This window comes from Felis catus, chromosome A3, assembly GCF_018350175.1.
Source record: "Felis catus isolate Fca126 chromosome A3, F.catus_Fca126_mat1.0, whole genome shotgun sequence".
Lineage (NCBI taxonomy): Eukaryota > Metazoa > Chordata > Mammalia > Carnivora > Felidae > Felis > Felis catus.
Genome location: NC_058370.1, coordinates 47218590 through 47235862, shown reverse-complemented (window position 1 = coordinate 47235862; position 17273 = coordinate 47218590). Strand labels below are relative to the sequence as shown.

At 41.4% G+C, this 17273-nt stretch overlaps 1 long non-coding RNA gene across 2 annotated transcripts in view; it reads right to left on the bottom strand.

Moving 5' to 3' along the window:
• The window catches only part of LOC111559706, a 28493-nt gene extending 12607 nt beyond the window's left edge, over positions 1 to 15886 (bottom strand). The window contains exons 1-2 of one of the 2 annotated variants that reach the window (XR_006595415.1): positions 15706 to 15886; positions 13789 to 14024 (exon numbers count right to left, since the gene is read on the bottom strand). This is a non-coding gene — a long non-coding RNA (uncharacterized LOC111559706). The remainder of the gene's footprint in view (positions 1 to 13788; positions 14025 to 15705) is intronic. The other variant, XR_006595414.1, reaches the window with a different exon arrangement.
• Positions 15887 to 17273: the final 1387 nt, after the last annotated feature.

Sequence of the window (17273 nt, the reverse complement as noted above, 5' to 3'; positions counted from 1 at the left end):
ATATATATATATATATATATATATATATACCACATCTTCTTTATCCATTCATCTGTCGTTGGACATTTGGGCTCTTTCCATACTTTGGCTATTGTCAATAGCACTGCTATAAACATTGGAAGCATCTGACTTTTGACCTTGTCTCAGGTCTTGATCTTGGGGTCATGAGTTTGAGCCCCATGTAGAGCTCTACACTAGGCATGAAGGTTACTTAAAAAAAATCCATAATGTAATTATTACATGAATTTCTGATTGAAATTTAATATGCTGTTATGGAAAATTCACCTAGTAGAAAAATAATACATATTTAAATTTAGTGAAATGTCAATTTATAAATTATTTCAAAATGTTAAAAAATTCCAAGATAAAATGTTGAGCAATTGCAAAATTTATCCCAAGAGATTAAAAAATTCAGAGTCAGCATAGCACCTGGGTGGCTCAGTTGGTTAAATGACCGACTCTTGATTTTGGCTCAGGTTATGATCTCACAGTTGGTGGGATAGAGCCCCACATCAGGCTCTAAACTTACAGTGTGGAGTTGGCTTGGGATTCTTTCTCTCCTTCTCTCTGCCCCTTCCCGACTTGAGCTCACTCGCTTTCTCTCTCTGTCTCTCTCTCACATACAAAATAAATAAATATTTAAAAAGTACCAGAGTCAGAGAAATAAAAGCTACTAGGTATTAGAAGGAAAAGTGAAAGGAAAGTGTACAATTACTGAATCAAGTTTTGAAGAAAAAAAAATGACAGGCCAGAAGGAAAAGGCATCAGAACTGCCACTGTTTGGGACCAATTCTAGCCCAGGTTCTTCATCTGCAGAGCACGATGTGTGTTTTTCTTCCATTTCTATGCCAGCCAGGCTAATGAATTTCCAGCAAAATTAGAAGAGAAAGACCCAAGGAATGCATTAAGCCAAATGTACTTTTTTGTCAAATCAGGTAGTAGTCATGTGATGCAAAATTCTAACAGAGGGATGTGCCACTCTTGTTAGAAATATCCTACTTTTGGGGTGCCTGAGTAGCTCAGTCAGTTAAGCTCTGGACTTTGGCTCAGGTCATGATCTCATGGTTTGTGGGTTCCAGCCCCACATCGGACTCTGTGACAGCTCAGAGCCTGGAGCCTTTTTCAGATTCTGTGTCTCCCTCTCTCTCTGCCTCTCTCGGCTCTCTCTCTCTCAAAAATAAATAAACGTTAAAAAAATTAAAAAAGAAACAAGGACATTCACAAATACGGTACAGGGAGGAGGATGCCGTCAGAAATTCATTGCATATGACCTGTTCCAAGCGACAGGAAAAAGTCACTACGACTCGTGTTCTTCATCATTCACGAATGATTTAAATATTTGTCCATTTTGGGGTGCCTGGGTGGCTCAGTCAATTAACTGATCAATTCTTGGTTTTGGCTCAGGTCATGATCTCACAGTTTGTGGGTTGGAACCCCATATTAGGCTCCACACTGGTACTGCAGGACTTGCTTGGGATTCTCTCTCTCTCTCTCTCTCTCTCTTTCTCCCCCTTGCACTCTCTCTCTCTCTCAAAATAAATAAATAAACTTTAAAAAAAGTAAACATTTGTCCATTTTGTAAATAATGGGGAAAGGAAGAAATAACCAAAGAATATAAACATGGAAAACGTCTGACAAAAGCCAAGTGTCTCTCTGGAGCTGGAGGGTCCTTTTAGGGTCATCCTGAATCTCAGAGATGGGCAGGCTTATATTCACTCACAACCACCAGTCATGGGATGTGTGCAGAGCCTGGCCTGAGGCCAGGACTTCTGGATGGCTGTGGCATCCTTGGAGGGCCCTCCTGGCAGCCAGAGTGACAAGTACTATTTGAAGGAGGATGAAGACAGAGCATCACAGCATCCCCAAATACTGTCTCCACATTACAGCCTGATCTGATGGACCCTAAAATGGAGCTCAGAGATGGCATTTTATGAAAAAAGGCTGGGTTTTCCTTAGAGGCAACAGAGACTAAGGAAGAAAGAAAAAGTCAGTGAGGATAACTGGCAATCCATACAAGTCTCTGTATTTAGGTTACTCCAGTTTGTGATCAGAGTTGGGAATTATAATTTGCATTTTCACTTAGTAACATTTTTTTTTAAAGGAAAGAAGTTTGGGATACTTTATTTGAAATCTGTGAATGACAGCAATCCCATGTAAATTCATATAAGTTGCATCTAAATTAATGTATATGCTTCTAGTGTGGTAGGTGAAAGCAAGTGTGGTTACATTAGGGTGTGGGCAGTGGGAGAGATGCACTCCACAACCCAACAAACTCATTCCTACTCCACTGGAATTCTGCGCTTTCTCTGGTGAAGCAGTTACACGGTTTTTGGTACTTTTAGAAAACAACTTGGTGCCACTTTAATTTTTATTTTCACCAACTTAATTGCCCTGGGGATGAGAAGACAATTGCCAAGGTCATAATGACTGTGGTTTGGCCAGGGAGATGACCCAATGCCCCCAGTGGAGATTGCCAAATCACTAAAACTGATTTGCTTTCCCTGAATTCCTATGGGCCTCCTGAAAAGTTACAAGTGGCGAAAGTTAGCTGCCAAGTTATCCTGAAAAGGAGTCTCAGAGCAAATTCTCCAGTGCAGGCATTTGCTACCAATTATTTTTTTTTGATTAGTGAACAGCTACAAAGTAATTCTTGCTGCCTCCCCTGCAGGTGCTCTGTGACATCACATCCCTTCCATTTCACAGGAGAGGACTCAAGGCAGACATGACAGTGCTCCTGGAACCCTTTCTAGAGTCATCCCAGCCACCTGGAAATCCTCTTTTCAATGCCTGGACCCCTGCTCAGCTAAGGTGTGCCCTGAAGAGCCCAGGGATTCGCTTGGCCGGACGTGGGACCTGCTCATGAAGGGATAGTTGGGGAGGTATCTCTAAATCCATTTTCACCAATGCACATATCTTGAGTACCATTGATGTCACCAGCAATAGGAACTGAAACTCCAGAGTCCCTGGAACTGCCCAGACTGATGCTGCCCAGACTGAAGCAGAGTCAATTCCTGTCATTTGTGATTGTTATGTTCTATCAGGTTGTGGCAAACACTGAATGAGAGAAAGCTGAACCATTGCTTCTGGATAGGCACAGACTTAGGTTCCTGCCAGCATCTGGTCCTAATAATTCCAAACTGATCAACAACACATCACCTCATTTAGGAGAGTTTCTATTTAATCAAATAAGAAGACTTTTTAAAAAATATATATTATTGACCCATTAACATTGAATTCATGGTCAATGTCACCCTATATAACTCATGCCTGAACAAAACCTAGCTAACCTATGTACTTTCTCTGTAAGGCACATCACAACCTTTTTGTGTATAGGCACAAGTAGGCAACACTCTGGCACTATGTTTGGGGATCTTTTAAAAAGGAAATTACCAACAAAAAGCACAAAATGCCACTAACAGAACACACTAAACAGACTTTTAAGAAGACATTGTTTATAGTTGAGAACAGACAAGTTGAGAAGACATTGTTTATAGTTGCCTCATTTGACCTTAGCTGGGGATGTGCACATGGCCTACTACCCATGTCCTCAAATGGACCCTAACCCCTGGGAGTACTAATTTGGGGCTAACAAATAAATTTAGCTTGGGGGAGCCTGGATTGGTCAGTCGGTTAAGCATCAGACTCTTGATTTCAGCTCAGGTCATGATCTCATTGTTTGTGAGTTTGAACCCCACATTGGGCTCTGCACTGACAGTACAGAGCCTGCTTGGGATTATCTTTCCCTCTCTCCTTCTGCCCCTACCCTGCTCACACTTTTTCTCTCTCAAAATAAATAAATAAACTTAAAAAATTATAAAAAACTTTCGCTTGTGGTCCCATTCACAAATATGGAATCTGTGAGTAATGACGGCGGCTTGTATAAAAGTAATTACATGGGTGCGTGTGTGGCTCAGTCAGCTGAGCATCTGACCTTGGCTTAGGTCATAATCTTGCAGTTCATGGGTTCAAGCCCCATGTCAGGCTTTGCACTGACAGATCAGAGCCTAGAGCTTTCTTCAAATTCTGTCTCCCTCTCTCTCTGCCTCTCCCCTGCTTGGGCTCTATCTCTTTTGTCTCTCAAAAATAAATAAGCATTAAAGTAATTACAGACCTCAGAACAGCAGGGAAAGAGGGCTTAGAAACAGTGTGAGAACACCAAGTAGCAAGTATGATTACCTCTTGAGTAATGAAATATTCTAATTTTTAAGTGGTACTAGCCTAGATGACCTGACGGTGTGGATGTTTTAATATACGATTGCTGAATGGTGGTGGTGATGACTGAATATCTTCTGAAAAACACAGTAATGTTTGAATCTCTTACTTTCCTGTTAAAATATACATATTCATTAAAGAATAAAGATTCAAAGAATGCAGGTCAACATGATGTAGATGGTGGGTAGCCTTTCTGATCTCAACCTCCAAGGAAACTGGAGAATTTTATTCCAGAACATTTTCCACAGATACCTCTGTGTGACTATTATTTCATAAAACAATTATCTCATAAGAAGGAGATGTTTCTGTTTACATACTTCTTTATTCACTTAATAAAATATCCAGGATTGGGGCACCTGGGTAATTCAGTCAGTTAAGTGTCCGACTTTTGATTTTGGCTCAGGTCATGATCTCACAGTTGGTGAGTTTGAGCCCTGCATCGGGCTCTGTGCTGACAGTGCAGAGCCTGCTTGGTATTCTCTATCTTTGTCTCTTTCTCTCTGCCCCTCCCCACTCACACTGTCTCTGTCTCAAAAAATAAGTAAACACACTTAATTTTCTTTAAGTATCCAAGATAATTTTCCATTGTAGATTATACAGCTGCAACTTCTTGCTTTAGAAAAGGTGTGCTATATGAAATGTAGTCATTGTTGGAAGGACATTTCTGGTGTTTGGAACTTAGTTATTTCAGATAAAGCCCCACTGACCATTGTTGGATGGATCTTTGCAAAACTCTGTTTTTCTGTTGAACAAACACACCACAGCAGAATGACTAAGTAAAAGGATATATTCATTTACATTTTAAAAGTTGAAGTTTCAAAAAGGTTTTACCAATTTGTATCATGAGAACTAACTGGGATTGAGGCTGTTTGAAGCAAATATTTGAAGCCAAAAATGTCCTCACTATCATGGAATATAGAAAGGTTACTTGTCATCTGCAGACCCGAATCTTGTCTTTGTTACATGTTGTCTAATACCCCAAGAAAGCCAGGGGCTCTGGACAACCCCAGGGTGTCTTGTAATCTGCCACATTCAAAAGCTGCTAGTCACTAAATGTTCTCATCCTTGCATGTTGTACATGTCTGAGAGATTAATATTGCTCAGAAACTCCAAACACAAATCCCAGAGGTCAGGGCTGAGTGTAGCGCATCCTGTGGGTGAGTGGTTAGAGAGCAGATCTGGGTCAGACTACCTGGCATTGACCTGATCTCGCCTTCGTTGCCTCATCTGCAAAGTAGGGATAAAAATAGTATCTACCTCCTAAGTTATTAGGAAGATTAGAATGAATTTGGAATACAGGATGTACTCTGTGCATGGCACACTGGAAACAATAGATTCAAGTGCCTTTCCTTCTCTATAAGTTCAAGTAATTAATGTGATTGTCTTTCACAGAAAATAAATCCTCCTATTTGTAACTAGATATCACCTGCCAGACTGTTAAGAGTTGGTGGGAGAAAGCCTGCCTTTGCTCACAGCCTAGCAGGTGTAGGAAAGCCAGGCTGTCTCAGTGACAAGTGTGCAGGGATAGGAATGTTCCCTTGAAGCCAGGCCTTGGACAGTGTATGAACCCTCTTTAATATGGTAGTGCTTGCAGGTGCAGGGCACATAGCAAGCTTTTAAAACACATAAGGGACAGAAAACTAGCCAAAATGATGAAATGGAAGATTTCGCCTTCATTTCCAGGAAGAAATGACAGCTAAACAATTGGTCAAAACAGATATAAACAATATAACTGGGGTGCCTAGGTGGCTCAGTCGGTTAAGCGTCTGACTTCAGCTAAGGTCATGGTCTCACGGTTCGTGGGTTCAAGCCCTGCATCAGGCTCTGTGCTGACAGCTCAGAGCCTGGAGCCTGCTTCAGATTCTGTGTGTATATGTTTGTCTTTCTGCCCCTTCCCCACTCACACTCTGTCTCTCAAAAATGAATAAATGTTACAAAAATTAAAAACAAAGCAAAACAGTATAACTGAATAAGAATTAGAATAATAGTCATAAAATTAATCGCTGGGCTTGAAAAAAGCGTAGAAAACAGCAGAGAATCTATTGCTGTAGAGATCAAGAAACTAAAACATAGTCATAATGAATTTAAAAAATGCTATAAATGAGGTGCAAAATTAAGTAAAGGTAGTGACAACAAGGATTGAAGAGGCCAGAAGGGAGATTGAGTGAAATAGAAGATAAAATTATGGAAAGAGATGAAGCTGAGAAAAAAGATAAAATCTGAATCACAAGGGGAGAATTAGAGAACTAAGTGCTTCAATGAAACCAACAATATCCATATCATAGAAGTTCCAGAAGAAGGAGAGAGAGAGAAAGGGGCTGAAGGTGTACTTGAACAAATCATAGCCGAGAACTTCCCCAGTATGGGGAAGGAAACAGATATTGAGATCCAAGAGGCACAGAGAACTCCCTTTGGACATAACTTGAATTGATCTTCTGCATGACATATTATAGTGAAACTGGCAAAATGCAAAGGCAAAGAAAGAATTGTGAAAGCAGCTAGGGATAAATGGGCCTTAACATACAAAGGTAGACACATAAGGGTAGTATCAGACCTATCTACTGAAACTTGGCAGGCTAGAAAGGAGTGGCAGGAAATTTTCAATGTGCTGAATAGGAAAAATATGCAGCCAAGAATCCTTTATCCAGCAAGCCTGTCATTCAGAATAGATGGAGAGATAAAGGTTTTCCCAGACAAACAAAAACTGAAGGAATTCATCACCACTAAACCAGACATATAAGAGATCCTAAGGGGGACTCTGTGAGTGAAATGTTGCAAGGACCACAAAGTACCAGAGACACCACTACAAGCATGGAAACTACAAGTAACACAATGACTCTAAATCTGTATCTTTCAGTAATAACACTGAATGTAAATGGACTAAATGCTCTAAACAAAAGACATAGGGTATCAGAATGGGTATAAAAAAAAAGACCCATCTATTTTCTGTCCACAAGAGACCCATTTTAGACCTGAGGGCACCTTCAGATTGAAATTAGGGGGTGGAGAACCATATATCATGCTACTGGAAGTGAAAAGAAAGCTGGAGTAGCCATGCTTATATCACATGAACTAGATTTTAAACTAAAGGTTGTAACAAGAGATAAAGAAGGACATTATATGATAATTACAGGGTCTATCCATCAAGAAGAGCTAACAATTATGAATGTTTATGCACTAAATTTGGGAGAACCCAAATATATAAAACAATTAATGACAAACGTAAGCAATCTTATTGGTAAGAATGTGGTAATTTCAGGGGACTTAATACACCACTTACAGATCAACTAGACAGAAAATCAATAAAGAAACAATGACCCTGAGTGATATATCAGAGAAGATGGACTTGACAGATATATTTAGAACTTTTCATACTAAAGCAGCAGAATACACATTCTTCTTGAGTGCACATGGAACATTCTCCAAGATAGATCACATACTGGGTCACAACACAACCCTCAATAAATATAAAAGAATTAAGATCATACCATGCACACTTTCAGATCACAATGCTATGAATTTGAAACAAACCACACGGAAAAGTTTGGAAAGCCTCCAAATGCATGGAGGTTAAAGAACATCCTACTAACGAATGAATGGGCCAACCAGGCAATTAAAGAAGAAATTTAAAAATATATGGAAACAAATGAAAATGAAAACACAACAATCCAAACCCTTTGGGATGCAGCAAAGGTAGTCCTAAGATGAAAGTACATTGCAATCCAGACCTATCTCAGGAAGCAAGAAAAATCCCAAATACAAAATCTGACAGCATACTTAAAGGAGCTAAAAGCAGAACAACAAAGAAACTTGGAAGCCAGCAGAAGAAGAGAAATAATAAAGATCAGATCAGAAATAACCAATATAGAATCCCCCCACATATCAATGAAACTAAGAGTTGGTTTTTTGAAAAATAAAAATCGATTACCCCCCTTGCCAGACTTCTAAAAAAGAAATGAGAGAGGGCCCACATAGATAAAATCACAAATGAGAATGGATTTATCACAATCAATCCCTCAGAAATACAAGCATTATCAGAGAATACTGGTATGCCAACAAACTGGACAACCTGGAAGAAATGGACAAATTTCTACACACCCACACACTACCAAAACTCAAACAGGAAGGAATAGAAAATTTGAACAGACTTATAACTAGTTAATAAATTGAATCAGTTATCAAAAATCTCCCAATAAATAAGAGTCCTGGGCCAGATGGCTTCCCTGGGGATTTCTACCAGATGTTTAAAGCAGAGATAATACCTATCCTTCTCAAGCTGTTCTAAAAAAATAGAAATGGAAGGAGAACTTCTGAACTCATTCTATGAAGCCAGCATTACCTTGGTTCTCAAACCAGACAAAAGATCCCACAAAAAAGGCAAATTACAGGTCAATATCCCTGATAAACACGGATGCAAAAATTCTCAACAAGATACTAGCAAATTGAATTCAACAGCACATAAAAAGAATTTTTCACCATGATCGAGTGGGATTCATTCCTGGGCTGTAGGGCTGGTTCAATATTTGCAAATCAATCAATGTGATACATCACATTAATAAAAGAAAGGGTGAGAGCCATATGATCCTGTCAATAGATGTAGAAAAAGCATTTTACAAAATACAGCATTTTTTCTTAATACAAACTCTCAAGAAAGTTGGGATAGAAGGAACATATTTAAACATCATAAAAGCCATATATGAAAACCCCATGCTAATATCATTCTCAATGGGGAAAAACTGAAAGCTTTCCCCTTGAGATTAGGAATACGACAGGGATGTCCACTCTCAGCATTGTTGTTTATGTTGTTTATGTTGGTAACATAGCATTGGAAGTCCTAGTATTAGCAATCAGACAATAAAATGAAATAAAAGGCATCCAAATTGGGAAAGAAAAAGTCAAACTTTCACTTTTCACAGACGACATGATACTTCGCATGGAAAAACCTGAAAGACTCCACCAAAAGACTGCTGGGACTGATACATGAATTCAGCAAAGTTGCAGGATACAAAATTAATGTACAGAAATGAGTTGCATTTTTATACACCAATAATGAAGCAACAGAAAGAGAAATAAAGGAATTGATCCTAATTACCATTGCACCAAGAACCATAAAATATCTAGGAATAAACCTAAACAAAGATGCAAAAGATCTGTATGATGAAAATTATAGAAAACTTATGAAGGAAATTGAAGAACACATAATGAAATGGAAAAACATTCCATGCCCATGGATTGGAAGAATAAATATTGTTAAAATGTCAATACTACCCAAAGCCATATACACATTCAATGCAATCCCAATCAAAATTGCACTGGCATTCTTCTTAAAGCTAGAACAAGCAATCCTAAAATTTATATGGAACCACAAAAGACCCCAAATAGCCACAGTAATATTTAAGAAGAAAAACAAAGCAGGAGGCATCACAATCCCAGACATTAATCTCTACTACAAAGCTGTAATCATCAAGACAGTATGATATTGGCATGAAAACAGACACATAGACCAATGGAATAGAATAGATAAGCCAGAATTGGACCCACAAATGTATGGCCAACTAACCTTTGACAAAGCAGGAAAGAGAATCCAATGGAAAAAAGACAGTCTCTTTGACAAATGGTGCTGGGAGAACTGGACAGCAACAGAAGAATGAAACTAGACCACTTTCTTACACCATCCATAAAAATAAACTCAAAATGGATGAAAGACCTAAATTTGAGACAGGAAACCATCAAAACCCTAGAGGAGAAAGCAGGCAACAACCTCTTTGACCTCAGCTGCAGCAATTTCTTGCTCAACACATCTCCAAAGGCAAGGGAATTAAAAGCAAAAATGAACTATTGGGACCTCATCAAGATAAAAAGCTTCTGCACTGCAAAGGAAACAATCAACAAAACCAAAAGGCAACCTACAAAATAGGAAAAGATATTTGCAAATGACATACTGGATAAAGGGTTCGTATCCAAAATCTATAAAGAATTTACCAAAGTCAGCACCCAAAAAACAAATAATCCAGTGGAGAAATGGGCAGAAGACATGAATAGACACTTTTCTAAAGACGACATCCAGATGGCCAACAGACAAATGACTCACACACTGATCATCAAGGAAATACAAATCACAGCCATGCTGAAATACCACTTCACACCAGTCAGAGTGGCTAAAATGAACAACTCGGGAAACTACAGACGCTGGTGAGGATGTGGAGAAAAGGGAGCCCTCTTGCACTGTTGGTGGGAATGTAAACTGGTGCAGCCACTCTGGAAAACAGTGTGGAGGTGCCCCAAAAAATTAAAAATAGAACTACCCTATGACCCAGCAATAGCACTACAAGGAATTTATCCAAGGGTTACAAGAGTGCTGATGCATAAGGGCACATGTACTCCAATGTTTATAGCAGCACTTTCAACAATAGCCAAATTATGGAAAAAGCCTAAATGTCCATCAAATGATGAATGGATAAAGAAATTGTGGTTTATATATACAATGGAATACTATTTTGCAACGAGAAAGAAAGAAATCATGCCATTTGCAGCAACATGGGTGGAACTAGAAGGTATTATGCTAAGTGAAATAAGTTAGAGAAGGACAGATATCATATGTTTTCACTCATATGTGGATCTTGAGCAAGTTACAGAAGACCATAAGGGAAGAGAAGTGGAAAAAATAGTTTCAAATAGAGAGGAAGGCAAACCATAAGAGACTCTTAAATACAGAGAACAAACTGAGGGTGGATGGAGGGGTGGAGAGAGGGGAAAATGGGTGATGGGCATTGAGGATGAGCACTGGGTATTGTATGTAAGTGATTAACCACAGGAATCTACCATCAAACCAAGAGCACAGTTTAGCCAATTTGACAATAAACTATATTAAAAAAATAAATAAAAATTAAAAATTAAAAAAAAAGGCTTATTCCTTGCTTCCATTCTGTCTTCTCTTTCAGTTACTCTCTTCTCTCCTTTTGGAAATCTTTGCTGTCTTTCCTGTAGCTCTCCCTCTCCCTTGACCATCTTCCCCTTAAATAACTCTTTGAGCCATATTTTAACTGGGTGGATGAGCAGTGGTGTGTGGCTGATCTAGATCCAAAATGTAAAGTTGTAATGGGGCAGTATTGGGGTCATGAGGGTGCTGCAAGGTGGTCTCGCTCAAAGCCCCTCAAGCACGAGACACCATTCACCTCTGAGCCAAAGGGAGTGAAGTTACCAGGGTTTGGACACAGTCTCCAACACAGGAAGGCTGTCTTCTGCAGTCTTTCTAGAACTTACATTGGTTTCAGCTATCTTTCATGATAAATTCTCCTGCTCCATAACAAAGGGAAGATCCTGGCTTCCTGGCAAGGGTTTGGAATATTGATTCTAGATACAAATTGAAGGGGAAATGCCTCTCCTTACCCATCCCTTCCCTCACTTGTGCAGCCACTAAGCCAGCCCTGTCTCTTTTGTTTGGTATTCAAAGCACAAGAATAGCAGCCATGAATATCAGCAAAGAAAGAGTGGAGGGATTCTAGGTGGAATATCTTAACCTTAGGAGTGTGGCCTACACCAGAGTGGGCACACAGTTTGTTTACTAGGCTGGGCTGGGGATTGGGAACCTGGAACTAAAACAGCCCAGATTTGAAGGATTGACAATATTTCATGTTTGCTACAAGCCCTGGGAAATTATCATTTTCCTCGGCTGTATTCTCTGTTTGGTCAAGTGGGGTTAGGAAGCAGGATATGCCAGAAAGATCATTTTTTTTTTCTGCATAGATTCAGAATTATCTGAAAAAGGCTGGCCATGTGAAACAGAGCCCTCACTCTGCCTGACCTAGCAACTGCTCCCTTCACACACCTGACAGAAATTCCTCTCCTGGTTTTATTTTATTCACCAAGATATACAAATTTATAGACAGACAAATAGATAAGTAAAATAGAAATAGTTTAGAAGTTATTTCTATGATGTCAGAATGGGCAGAGAGTATCTCTCTTTTTTTAAGTTCATTTACTTTTGAGAGAGAGAGAGCACAAGGTGGAGAGCAGCAGAGAGAAGGAGACACAGAATCAGAAGCAGAGTCCAGGCTCTGAGTTGTCAGCACACAGCCAAATGCAGGGCTCAATCCCGTGAATGGTGAGATCGTGACCTGAGCCTAAGTTGGATGCTTAATGACTGAACCACTGAGAGTATCTCATTCTTAAACAGGAAATGGGGGCTGGGAAGCTCATGTGCAGTAAAATAGTTTTATTTATAATGTTTATTGATTTATTTTTAGAGAGATAGATACAATGCAAGTGGGGGAGAGGCAGACAGAAGGAGAGAGAGAGAATCCCAAGAAGGCTCCGTGCTGTCAGCCCTGAGCCTGATATGGGGCTTGAACCCACAAACTGTGAGATCATGACCTGAGCCAAAACCAAGAGTCAGATGCTTAACCAACTGAGGCACCCCGGTGCCCCAGTAAAATAACTATTGGTAGTGACAACTATGCCTAATTTTATTTTTAATGAGCAACAATTATTCTTACGCAGACCATTTGGGCCCAGTTCTTTTGTTGCAGAGATGTGTGCACATTGAAAGGAGTTGGCTACATTAAAAAAAGAAATGATAATTCATCCCCATTAAACCACCTAGATTTATTTTGTTTTTGAAATCCTATGTCTGTCCTAACATTCACAGCAATATTAGAAAATCAATCCTATGACTCGTTTTTAAAGCACAGTCAGTGGATGAAAAAAAAAAAAAACTAATAAGGAAGTGTTTGTGGGGGGAATTTAAAATGTTGAGATCTTGGCTACCTGACAAGCATGGATCCCCAGGCTTCCCCCGTGGGTGCATGCCCAGTGGGGATGGACAAGGGAAGCAGGCCCCCTGCCAGCCAGCCACTGCTGGCTGAAAAACCAAGGCAGCAGGCACACCTCTCATAAAAGGTGCCAGTCTGGGGCTTGGCCTGGGTAAATCATGCAGACATGGAAACTGGTGACCCTGTAATTGGACGACTTCCACTGTGTCTAGACCACCGGAGAGACTGGTGGGCAGCGTAAGCTTCTCGATCACAGTTCACCAGGGGTCAACTTCTTGCTGTGAGAACAAAGTCCGACTGAGCCCGGGGTCCCAGCTGCACGGTAGGGCTATGTAAACACAGAGCAGACAACCAGGACGGCCAAATGTTAGGGTCCCTGTGTGATCCATTGTTAGAATATAGACATGGCCATAGACTCTTTTCCACTGCCCCCTCTTGTCTTCTGCCTCCCCTCTACCTCATGTGCTAGCATCAAAACACCCTCTTAAGAGACAAATCTTTGGTTGTTTGGCCCATTCTGTTTTCCAGACAGGGGCTGGCACTGAACCCCAACCGAGCCAGATACTATCAACGCGCCTGGCTTCAGCAAGAGGTAGCCCCACTGTGGCCTGCGTGGTCACCGGGCTGATCCATTCTCATTCATCCCCACCACCAAGACTCACTTAAAATCAGGTGAAAAAATGGTAGATTGGGGAACAGTCTGTCCCCTCCTCCCTTGTAATTTGCAAACCCATCTTTGACTCCTGACATTTCCCTCCTCCCTGGGAGGCCCTGGTTAATAGAAACTCAGAATGCAGGTTCATACCCCTGCTCTTAGGTGTTCAAGGATGCTCACTGTGAAGCTCAGTGGCATCAATCACTGTCCATGGCTACTTGAGAAGCCTCTGTGATGGACTGGTCCCTCGAAGCCCCCTCACTGCGCCAGCATGCTGCAATTCAATTAGTCCTGGTCACAGGGAGCCATTATTATTCATACATCAGCGATTGTTCCCAAAGTAAACAGAGCTGGGATGAGGTCTCTGATCCTCCCAGTTCCTTTAGCTGGGACACAAAAGAAAAAAAACTCTGAGACACCAGGGTGGGACATTTGGTCTGAATTCTGATCCCCTTTGCAAGCTTCACAATCAGAGCTTGTTGATTTCTTTCTTTCTTTCCTCTCTCTCTCTCTCTCTCTTTCATTCTCTCTCTTTTTCTCCACAAGCCTTACAGAGAAGTGTGCTGTGTGTGCATATGCAAACCCAGTGGAGCTATTTTACTCCTTTATTACCAGCAGTGCCAGAGGTCCCTTTCCAACCTGGACACACACTCTCTACTTCCTCCCCTCACTGTATACTGGATAGTGTCTCCCCCAAATTGGGAAGTAAATCCTTTAAACGGTGTGAATGATCCTGTTAGAATATAACAGACCAATAACTTCCCAGTTAACCATAAATAATCCCAGCAGAAATAAAGGGTGACGTTGGTATTTTGTAAAGTGCTAACCAAATTAACCGTGGCCTGGCGAGCCCCCATCTGTTTATCAGTTTTGCCGGGTGCAAGTGAACCCAAGATAAATGCCAGTTTTCCTTGGATAAATTTTACAGCCACAGTGAAACTGCCAAAGCACACAGGAGAAGTAAAAGCAGAGCTGTGTTCTCACTGACAGAAAAGTCAATTTTGCAGGATGGATTTAGGCAAGAGGCTGTAACTCCTCCTCCAGCTCCCAGCTCAAGTTTTGTGTGTTTATAATAGGGCTGTTTTCTCCGGCTGGGGAATGAGCCAATTCAGTGAGCTGAAAGTTCAATTCAGTGGGCCTTCCTTGAGAGCCTGCTGTCGGGAGTGATAAGGCTGGCTGGAACTCGCCAGCTGTAGGAGGCAAGAATTGGGACCTTCTGCCAGCTCTCTCTCAGACAATTCAGTGGTGGGCTTGGGATGTCTAGATAATCAAGGCACTGATCTTCACCTTGGCTGCATGTGACTTTCGGCATTCTAACATTCAGTCAAGGAAACACCTTCAGACTCAGCATCCTGGAACCTCTCTGTCAACCTCAGGAGAGCATCATGACCATAGGGCCAGTGCACGGGGAAACCTCACTGTGATTAAGAAGCACCAGGAAGCCTGTTAGAAAAGTGGATTTCCAGAACACATGGGTGGCTCAATTGGTAGAGAGTCTGACTTCAGCTCAGGTCATGATCTCACAGTTTGTAGGTTCAAGCCCCACAGTGAGCTCTCTGCTGTTGGTGCAGAACCTGCTTCAGATCTTCTGTTCCCCTCTCTCTCTGCCTTTTTTCTACTTGCATGCTCTCTCTCTCAAAAATAAATAAGAAACTTAAAAAATTTTAAAGAAAAAAAAAGAAACATGGAATCCCAGGCTCTACCTCAGGCCTACTGAATCATAATCTCCAAGGGCAAGGGCCCTGTCATTTGTGATTCACAACAAATAAATATGATAAGCTGCCTGACACCCTTGTAAGGAAGGAGTCCTAGCTGCTCAGAGGCTCACCAACGGACCATCTTTGTTGTGTGACCCACCGAGAGTCCAGCTCATGCCCCTTTCAGACCAGCAACCAAAGACCATTGACACATGTCTACAAAGGCCTTTTCAGAACCACTCTGAAGAGGCACTCCATTTAGAATGCCCTGTAGAACCCACTGTGGCTTCCTTCCAGGGGTTCTGGTCCTAAAGCTTCTTCCTCATAAACATCCTGCACATGAATCTCCATCTAAGAGGGAAAACCTTACCTACAACAGCAGTTTGGGGGATGTTGGATGGTCTGGAAACCACTGTTCTCCTCCAACACTCAACCCACCATAAACCCTCCATAATATCGTTGATGTCACAAACAAGTTGGCATCTAGCCTCAGCATGGACACCCCAGAGGCAGAAAACCCATCACTCTCACCCAGTCCCTCTGAGCAACTGTGGGAATTGTAGTTTGAGTCACTTAATTCTTTTGTTTTCCATAGAAAACAATTTTTCCATAGAAAATTGGGGCACTACCGCTGTAAAGAAGGGTTGGATGATTCAGACTATGTAGTCTCAGTGTTTTCCCTGTACAAATGCAGCAGTGGTGGGACGTATTTCAAAGACTAAATGGGATGACAACGATCTTCTAGCTTTTTTTCTGATTCTACCTTTCATGACCCATGGTGAAAAGAAAAGAAGCTCTGACAAGAAGGAAGGGATGTGTCAGAGATTTGGTCAAAGGCCCAATATTGACTTGTGTGATGATTTAAACATGTCTCCACACTCTTCAAAACCTCTTATCAAGAGGTGGCATGGAAAATCCCTCCCCTTGAATAGCACTAGCTTTAGTGACTAACTTCTAATGAATAGGATGGGGCAGAAGTGAGGTGTGTACCATCCAGGGCCAGTGGAAAAAGGCAGTATAGCTTCCACCTAGTGCTCTTTCTCAGGATACCCACCTCAGAAGCCCTGGTCCCCCAGACAGAAACCTGTGGGGAGGCCACACAGAGACAGAGATAGAGGCCTGAAGATCCCTGGCTGTTTGAGTCTTCTGTGAGCTGATTCCAGCCCCAGCTGCTGCCTGAATGCTCCTGCACGGAAGATCCCAAGTGAGACCTGCCAGGTCATGTCCAGTCACGTCGCAGAGCCATGTGAGAACACAACAAACAATTCCCGTGGTTTTACACTAACTTTGGGGTGGTTGTTACACAGCAAGGGATAAATTCGGGTAAATGAAAGATATTAAATCAGAGACTCATCCTCATTCATGACGCTTCATTTAATCTGATAAATAGAAATCATTTAGAAGAAGGCAAAATAATTATAAAACCAGCCAGAGAGAGCAAAGCCCAATAGTATTCACAAGATTTCCATCACAGTCCCCACTGAGGATGAGCAAACATCTAAGAAGCCGGGGCCAGGCCTCTGTTCATGCACACACCTCTGATGACCTGCTTTGTCCACCAGAAAAGATTCAAGAACTGCCACACCATGCAGAAGGTGCTTTAGTAGCCAAAAAGATGACCTCTCCACAGCCTCAGCACACTCCCTCAATTCAGTGAGGATGCTGATGACCACTTGCTGGAGCCAGTTTTCTCTATTTTGCACATGGTGGCCCTAACTCAGGCTGCTGAGTTTTTAGGCCTTATTGGAAATAGCAAATTTCCAAATGTGGGCAGAGGCTGATGCACATAAGCGTTGAAAAATGTTTACTAACACGCTGTCTGTGTCTGTTGTAACAGAATGCTGCAGGCTGGCTGGCTTAACCAATAGACATCTATGCCTCCTGGCTGGGAGTCCAAGATCAGTGTGCCAGAAAAGTGGGGTTTTGAGGATGGCTGCT